At 42.1% G+C, this 8,307-nt stretch overlaps 1 long non-coding RNA gene across 1 annotated transcript in view; it reads left to right on the forward strand.

Moving 5' to 3' along the window:
* The first annotated feature begins 2,189 nt into the window (after positions 1 to 2,189).
* LOC116692617 (uncharacterized) overlaps positions 2,190 to 8,307 on the forward strand; it is a 27,306-nt gene continuing 21,188 nt past the window's right edge. Inside the window, exon 1 of the long non-coding RNA XR_004332737.1 lies at positions 2,190 to 2,203. This is a non-coding gene — a long non-coding RNA (uncharacterized LOC116692617). The remainder of the gene's footprint in view (positions 2,204 to 8,307) is intronic.

The raw sequence follows: 8,307 nt of genomic DNA on the forward strand, positions 1-8,307 counted from the left end.
TTGTAACTGGGTGGGAGGGTGGGATCTGGGTGGGGGTGTTCTGGTTAACAAAAAAGAAAAAGAAACCTTTTGGGGGAAAAAAAGTTTCAATATGTCAGTGTTGTTTACACTACCCCTGAGTTGACAGAAACTAAGTTAATAAGTTTAATATTTGTGCAGAATCCCACTCAATGAAAAGCATCATTGCTGAGAAACCACTGGAAGGCCACTGTAAAGTAGAATCCACAACGCATCGTGCAGTAACAATGCATCCCATACGGTAAGAGCGTGCTCATTTACCTTACTCCCCGCTTTACTGTGTAGCCAAAAACAACCACAGCAGCGTTGTGTCTTCCAGGGCCCCTGAATGATTTCCTCTTCTCTGAAGTCCAGCGGTTCGACCGAGGGTCAGAGTCTGAGCCCTCATGAGCTTCCTCCTCCTTAACTGGAAGTCATTGAAAGGACAATCAACGCAGCGCAGGTGGGGCTGTAAACAGCAGCCAGCCTGCTGTTTAACTGGCTCTTTATCGAATGTGAGGCTGGCTGTGGAAAATGTTACTCGGTGGGGGACATATTTTTTACGTTACATAAGAAGGAAAGCAGCAATGTTTATGAATTTAATTACGAGCTTTTAGGCAAAAGCTCAAGAAGCTGAACAGTAATTGATAAGCAAAGTGCTCCGAGCTCTGTGTTCATGAATACTTTTAAAACTTGAGAGTTGGTGTTTTTAAGGTGTGGGTGTTCAGGGGGTGTTTTGTTGCCTCAGGTAGCAGATAAAAGAGATAAGACGGATATGTACATGAAGATGAGATCTGCCAACCCTCACAGCTCAACTCAAGTTAGAACTTATAAATAAAGACACAATCACGCAGTCAAGTAGAGTCAAAACTCTCTTTGTCGTGTCTCATTTCAAGACACTCCGTCTACTGATGCAGCTTCAGAAAGATGAAGATTTCATTTCCAAGGCTTCTGTTTTAGCATCACAAACAATATTTCCGTATAAAACACCAACAACTTTACCTACTTGTATTTATTTCACTTCTTTTTATAACTGGTATTTACTGGAGACTACAGGCGGAAAATAGCAATCTGCTAGAACCTGGCACAACGCATATTCTCTTGATGTACAAAATTAAAGTTTTATTGTGCGCTGTCCCTGTCTGGAAATAAATAAATTACATACATACTGGAGCCCGACCGATAGATTGGTATCTTCATTTATTATGGACAATTAAAAAAACTTTTAGAATCATTTATAACGGTGTGTGTGTGTGTGTGTGTGTGTGTGTGTGTGTGTGTGTGTGTGTGTGTGTGTGTGGGGGTGTGTTGTGTGTGTGTGTGTGTGTGTGTGTGTGTGTGTGTGTGTGTGTGTGTGTGACAGGTTGACAACATTTTTGCCTCTGGAGGGTGACAGCAGGGCAAAGGTCAACTACCTCAGACCCTCATCAGAGGGCTGGGGGGTGAGGTTGGTACAGTCACATTTGCTTTACCCTGCCCTGCATTCAAACCTGGGATGTTCAAGAGAAAATGGTGATTGTTGTTAGTTGTTATGGTGACAACACACATCAGTGTGACACACTCCTTAGTTGAAGAACTCTGTTTTGGCCTATTGTCCACACAAAACCGGCGTTTTCCTTTTGTCTGTCTAATGTTAAATAAATCCAGTAATCCTCAATTTATGTCTAGCAGCTAGCCAGCAGCCATAGTGCACAAAAGTCATCTTCCCATTCTTCGTACTACTCCACTGCTTTTTTGTTGCAAAACCTACCCTCAGTTTGTCCGTTTGTCCAACAGTCAGTTTTTACGGAGGTTTATGTGGGAGTTAGCTTGCTGCAACAGTCACGGTTCTTTGCAATGGTACACATACCAATGGCTGGCGCCCTGATCATCCTGCCATGTTGATTTGAATAGGAATGACTATTCTCTCATGGGTACGCTTTGAGTTTTGCAACCTGCAAAAAGCTCTCCTTCTGATGGGGCCCTAGTCATTTGATCAGAACCGCTAGGTTGGTGCAGTGGGTTTGGCAACACAGTGGGCTCCTGCTAAAAAAAGTTGGACCCGGATGAAAGTTTGATGCAACGCTATGCAATACGGGCAGGCACACATTCCTTACATACCACTCTGTTAACTTTGAGATCGTTGCAGATAAATAACATGATTGCCACCGTGATTACTTTGCAGCGTTGTAAAATCCTTCCACGGAGGACGGTTTTCTTAGTTCCTGTCTACAAAAAAGTCTACAAAATCACAGATGTATTACTCATTGTATTGTTCTTTTTTTATGTATTGGTTTGAGGTATACACCCATGAATTGAAAGGCTGTTTAGAAACCAAAACACTGCACAGTGTTTTGTAGTGGATGACCTTGCACTACATTTAAACAGGTTCAAGCCAAGTTTTTTGGCTGACGACGTTGCGTTTTATTCGCCAGATCCTGTTGCGTCAGAATCCCCATTGTGCCAACACAGTGGCCCCACTGAAACCAAATGAGAGGGCTCATTTTGTTTCAAGGCTTTACCGAACACATCAAGGGGGGCAGACCCACTCTAAAACTAGCAGTTTGATTGAAATAAGTGATGTTTGGTGGACTGATGTGGGCCAAACTCAGAGTACAAATAAACAAGAGATTCCGAGGATATTTTCCAAGGTGTGTAACGACAAGTTGTGTTTGCCAGATATTTGAAAGAAGCTTGGTGTAATGTTTTTTCCATCCTAACAAGTGTAGTGGGTTCCATGAAAAAAAAATGACACTATACTGCTGATACTGCCTATCAACTAGTCTGTCCCTGTCTCGTCCCCTCTTTCTTTCCAGCCATATATACGTACTTGTTTCCTCAAGATAAGTGGTTAGATGTGAGCATGGCACTACAGAATAGTTTACAGGTCAGACATTTTAACATTTTTTTACATAAAGTAAACAAAATCCTGTCTCTTGCATGCCCACATTAAAACCGTTAAAACCATTTAAACTAAACATTCCTCATCACCAAACACCTGCAGTTTTAAAACTGTGCTATGATCGCTTCACACGCATGCTGGCTGCTCTTTGATGTGTGGCAAGCATGGGCTACTCGTTGCATCAGTCTCACTCTTATCGACACTTCTCCAGAAATTTAGCCTCTCGTTTTATTCAAAGGGAGGCTCACGGAGGAATAACACTCGGGGTTCTGTGAGGAAGAAAACAATGGTTGTCCTCGTGGGAACAGTGTGGAAAGTGTTGCATCCTCCTCTGCACGCACACGGAGAAAGAGGGGGGAAATGTACTCCTCTTTCCTTAGAGCTGAGGTCATTCTGAATTGGTTAATTAAAGCAGGTTGTTGCCATAACATTAGCTCACCCTCCCCAGCCTGTTTTGTCTTTAGCTGAACCCAAGCCCCTCTGCTGGCCCCCGCGCTTTGAGAAGAAGAACATGAAGGAGGCAGATCATTTTGGAATAACTGCACGACAGAATTTCCCCGTCGTGGGATGAATAAAGTATAATCTATCTATCTATCTATCTAGAGCTGCAACCTTCCTGCATCATTCAGCTCTAAAGGTTTGGTTTTATTACAGGCTGTGGAATGTTTTATTCCTGCAGTTTTTTCAGTCATTAGAAGGCCTGTAGTAATCCTATAATAACTCAGGTTGGCTCACTATTGGTATATTATAGGATTCACACTCACAAACTTCAGTTCATTGACTATTTCAGAATGCTTTGTGCTGTGATGAGACAATCCCTGTTTTAGTTTTTTACTAATATATTTATTTTCATTCAAGTCCAACAAAAGACACTTTTGTTGTTGTTGTTTCAAACTAAAAATATCACGTTGATTCAAAAAAACTAACAGATACAATTTCCTTTGAATGTGCCATTTAATTAGAATAACAACTGTACAATTTGGTGATATTAGGAAGTCTAGTCATTTTTTTTGTGATCAAATAATTTTATTTCAAGATTAGAAACAATTAGAAACAACATGCTGAGACATGAAAACGTGTCTCAAAGTCCAGTTGTTTTGTATGACGGTTCATGCTCTTACTCTCGCGAGAAGAAGCGGTTACCAAGGTACCGGCCACGGAGCGTCCTCCAAAACTGTAAATGGCCCAGGCTGACCAATGAGGGTGAACCCGACCATACCAAAGTGGCATCATTCTAGGGGTGCGATAACTCTGTATCCTAAATAAACTATAACGTGAAATGAATTCAGCATTTCACAATCATTGAATCGACTGTTACTGCAACACATTGATCTATTCATGCGTTGATATGTTGTGCTGCGTTTCATATACGTACATAACAAGGCCAGCTATTTCTTACACTGTGGTTGGAGTTCCTTCATGGTATCAACCGCGCCAACATTGAAAGTTTCTGTGAAAGTGGACTCGTTGACCAACGCTTTCCTGTAGCTATCTGTCTAGTAATCTAGCTAGCTAATAATACACGCTTCGACACACGAAAATAAATACACCCTTTTCCAAAAAGAGCTGTAGACACAGGTGAGTAAGTCTTTTATAATGGAAGTGGCCATGTGAAACAATAAACGTGACTTCTGTTGTAACCGTTAGCATAATGGCCGTTTGATAGGCTGAGTGGAAACATCAGAGATTTGAAATCCCTCCGCGGCCCCTTGCGGTTGGTTAAATACTGAGTCGAAATTTAAAATCGAAGTGAAGAAGCCAAACAGTTCGTTTCTTTTTGTACACTGTGTGAACGTGACTTATAAAAGCAATATTGTTTGATATTATTATTTTCCTTTTTTCTTTTACTTTACTGTTCAAAGATTTACTACATGCCCATGTACAGGTTTTTGTACGGTGGTGTTGACGTCAGTGACTCAAACAATCTCTGTAAATGCCATAAACAGTGGTAAATGCAGGTCTGTAATCTCTTTGAGACCACCTCAGTCGCAGAGATGATTTAACTGGGGAGGTGATGTTGGAAAATCAAGCCTGTGAGCTGTGATTCCCAGAAGAATTAAAAAAAAAAAAAGATCTGTGGTGACACGATGTCTGTTGCATAAAAATAGGAAATCCACTTCAGTGCTGCAGTATATGAGTCTTGTCTGGTTTAAAGGTCACACAATGCTTCACACTGTTTGGGTTTTGGAGCATTGACACCATGGGAGGAAAGCGTTTGTTCTCTCGCCATCAGAGGCGGAAGTTGGGGTCTGAGATGTGCTGCTGTTGAATCAGATGGCCTTTCCTGTATTGAATCAGCAGGTTGAGTCCGGAGTCAGCTTAAAAATCATGACTACGGGCGAAGGTCTTATGTTCTCTTTTCTTCCTCTTTGCTGGGAGGTGAAAGGTCAGCTCCAGCTACAGAAACATGAACAAATAATCTGACTGAATTGCCATTTCTTTGCTTTTTATATTAAACAATATTCTACTGAGCTACTGCGCCATCCTGTCACATTAAATATAACGTGAGAAAAGTTGACTATGTTTGCTTAATAATTGGTTCAAACTCATAATAGACCTGCAAACACTGTTCACTTCAGGCAACTGCAACAAACCCACCACCTTCTAATTTCCCTTTAATCATTTCCAGGCCAGGAATGTGCATCCTGCAGGACTCCAGAAAAGTCTGTTCACTTCTCAGTGTGGAGTCTTTTTTTTTTTTTTATTGCCCCCTCAGTAAGCGAGCGTTCATCTCGCAAAACAAACAGGAAAAATTGTCAGCTGACCCTATTTCTTATATCCAAATGGAAAAAGCATGCTGCTTTTCAAATGGTAACAACAGTGCGTGACAGAGTGCAAACAGCAGTGGTGCAGAACTGCCTACTGTAATTCACATTTGTCTTTTGAAGAATCCATAGAGAATTAGTTTCTTTCATTTAGACAAGGGGAAACATCATTTGTATGAAGACTAGGGCATAGTGATGTCTGGAAAGAAGCTTATGGGGGTTTGAAGACAGAGGCCCACCACAACCCACTAATGTCCTGTCCAGGGGATGCACTTTTACATCCGTGGTCTCAAAGCAGGGGATGGGCTTCTGCTTTTGTGATGCGCGTGTAAGATGTTGGCTGTATATACTCCCCTGGTAACGCAGCCTTTCGTCTAATTCGGGATCTTAGATTAGCGTGATCAGCAGCGTTGCCTTTCTGGTGGCCAAAATCGATTTAAACTTCTGTTTCTTCCAGTAAAACTGGAATTTTATTGGAATGAACACAAACATGTCATTTCATTTTTAATTATTCAAAATTAAATGAGTAGACCTTTTACTGATGGCACATATGCAAATAATGCATGTCTAAAACGGCGGCTTACCTAGGCGCTGTTTTCACTTCATTTTAATATTTTTTCTGAGTGATCCGGTCACCAGAAGACCGCTCTATGTATGTCAGTTCACACTAGCCTCGCTTGCCAGACCTATCTCCACAGCGCTGCGTTAGACAGCCTGCGTTGGCCGTCCAACGGTCTGCGCAGAAGCGCAAGAATCCATTCATTTTGAAGTAGTGCGTTTTAGGCTTTGGCGGTATGTGCCAAAAACAAGCAGCGGGTCTGCGGTGAAAAGACCGCCTCAACTTTGTAGTCTCTGATGTTTGGCTTCTAATAGTCGTTTTACAGTCGACACATCCAAGCGTGCGCCAATGTGACGTTAGATTGGCGTAGATCTCGCCAGCGCGCCAGGATTTCCAGAGTACTCTCTCACCACTCTATTTTTTTCAGCAGGGTGCGGCAAAGCGGAAACAGCAAGCCTGAAAGAGCTCAAGGGTAACCGGATGCCATGACTCTCAGAGTGACTGCAAGCCTGTAAACTAACTGGGTTAAGAGATGAGTCCTTTTCCTGGTGAATGAAAGGCTTGATCTGACAAAGTGGGTCATTGAATCAAATCGAAGCATTGACAGCAATGCTGCTGCCAGTTCTGCCGTTTTTTTTACCTTTTTCTTCTTTTAGTCTGTAGAAATAGAAAAGTTGGTAGCCTTTGTTCATTAGCGCCAACTCTGTTCAGGAGAAGACTGCAACTAGTGTCACGACCACCACACGAGTGAATACACAGTTCTGGTGCTCTCATGATGTCCCATTTGTGCACGCCAGCTCGGCTGCAGCTACTGTAAAAACCCCATTTAGGTGCTGAGGCTCCAATAAGGAAAAAGAACCAAGACATTTTGTGAAAAACCCAGACTTTTCTAGCAGTTATAAGATGTGTGCTAGTAGATTTTCTCCAGAAAGTCACCATGTTTGGGGTTTGGTTCATGATGTTTTCAGTCTCAGAGGATCTTTTTTTTTTCTTCTCTGCCTGCTCTTCCTGTTGTTAACGTGTCAGTATTTTGATTCTAGCGGTGTGGATTTAGCTGGCTAGGGAAAAAAAGAAGGGAATCCTTTCTAATTAGGGACTAGTGTAGATGTCGGTGGCTGTAATATTACAGCCTGTGCCTAACATAGGCTAGCTGCCACAGATGATGGCATGCATATTAGAGTAACTTACCACTGTTTGTAATACTAGTGTTCTCTGCTTTCTCTCAGCGTAGAAGGTCCATGACACCAACCCTGTGATTAGCTGGAACATACTATGTTTTTCCTATCAAACCTACACACCATTTATCACAAAGAATAGCAAGCAAAAAATAGTTATGCTCCTATAGCTGTGGCTTATAATATTTTAGCCAACATTATTGTTGCGGAACAACATATAAAAATGTGTTTTTCTTCGCAGACTGACCGTTTTTAGAGTTTCCACTTCTAAAAGGATGAAGAAAATACATGTGCTATTTTGGTAGAGGTCTCCCTGGGTGAACACAAGGCGAGTAAGTTGTGTTGGTTGTTTGTGTTAGGTGCCATAGTCAAATTGCACACTGCCCTTTGTTTCAGAACAAAAAGAGTGACTCAGAAGCTGTGTGGCTTCAGTTCTTACACTTCTCTGTCTGGCTGCTGTCACAGTGTGGCGTGGTTTTGCTGACTGTGCCAAGTCCTGCTTGTCTGTTGCTGTGGTTCTCTTCCTGTCTTTCTTTCTCTAGTTTCTGGCCTGTCTCTGTTTGGCGGTTGTCAGTCCTGTGGTTCTACCTGTATTTGGCTGATATTTCTGCACTGACGTCGCTCTGTATGCAGTTGCGCTGCCATGAGGTTATTTCATGTTGCCGTCATTTTTAGTACTAGGCCGAGTAATCTGCTCCACTTGGTCAAAGTATACAATATAATAGAGCTGGGCAATATACCGATATTATATCAATATCGTGATATGAGACTAGACATCGTCTTAGACTTTGGATATCCTATTTGAGGGTTTTCACCAACGTCACGTTCTGGGCAGTAACCCGGATGCGCGGCTATATTGGAGATACTCGGTGTAAACAACTGAACGGAGTACAGCGGAGTATTGTGCACTTTGGATACTTTAAGTGAATG

Source organism: Etheostoma spectabile, chromosome 7, assembly GCF_008692095.1.
Source record: "Etheostoma spectabile isolate EspeVRDwgs_2016 chromosome 7, UIUC_Espe_1.0, whole genome shotgun sequence".
Taxonomy (NCBI): Eukaryota; Metazoa; Chordata; class Actinopteri; order Perciformes; family Percidae; genus Etheostoma; species Etheostoma spectabile.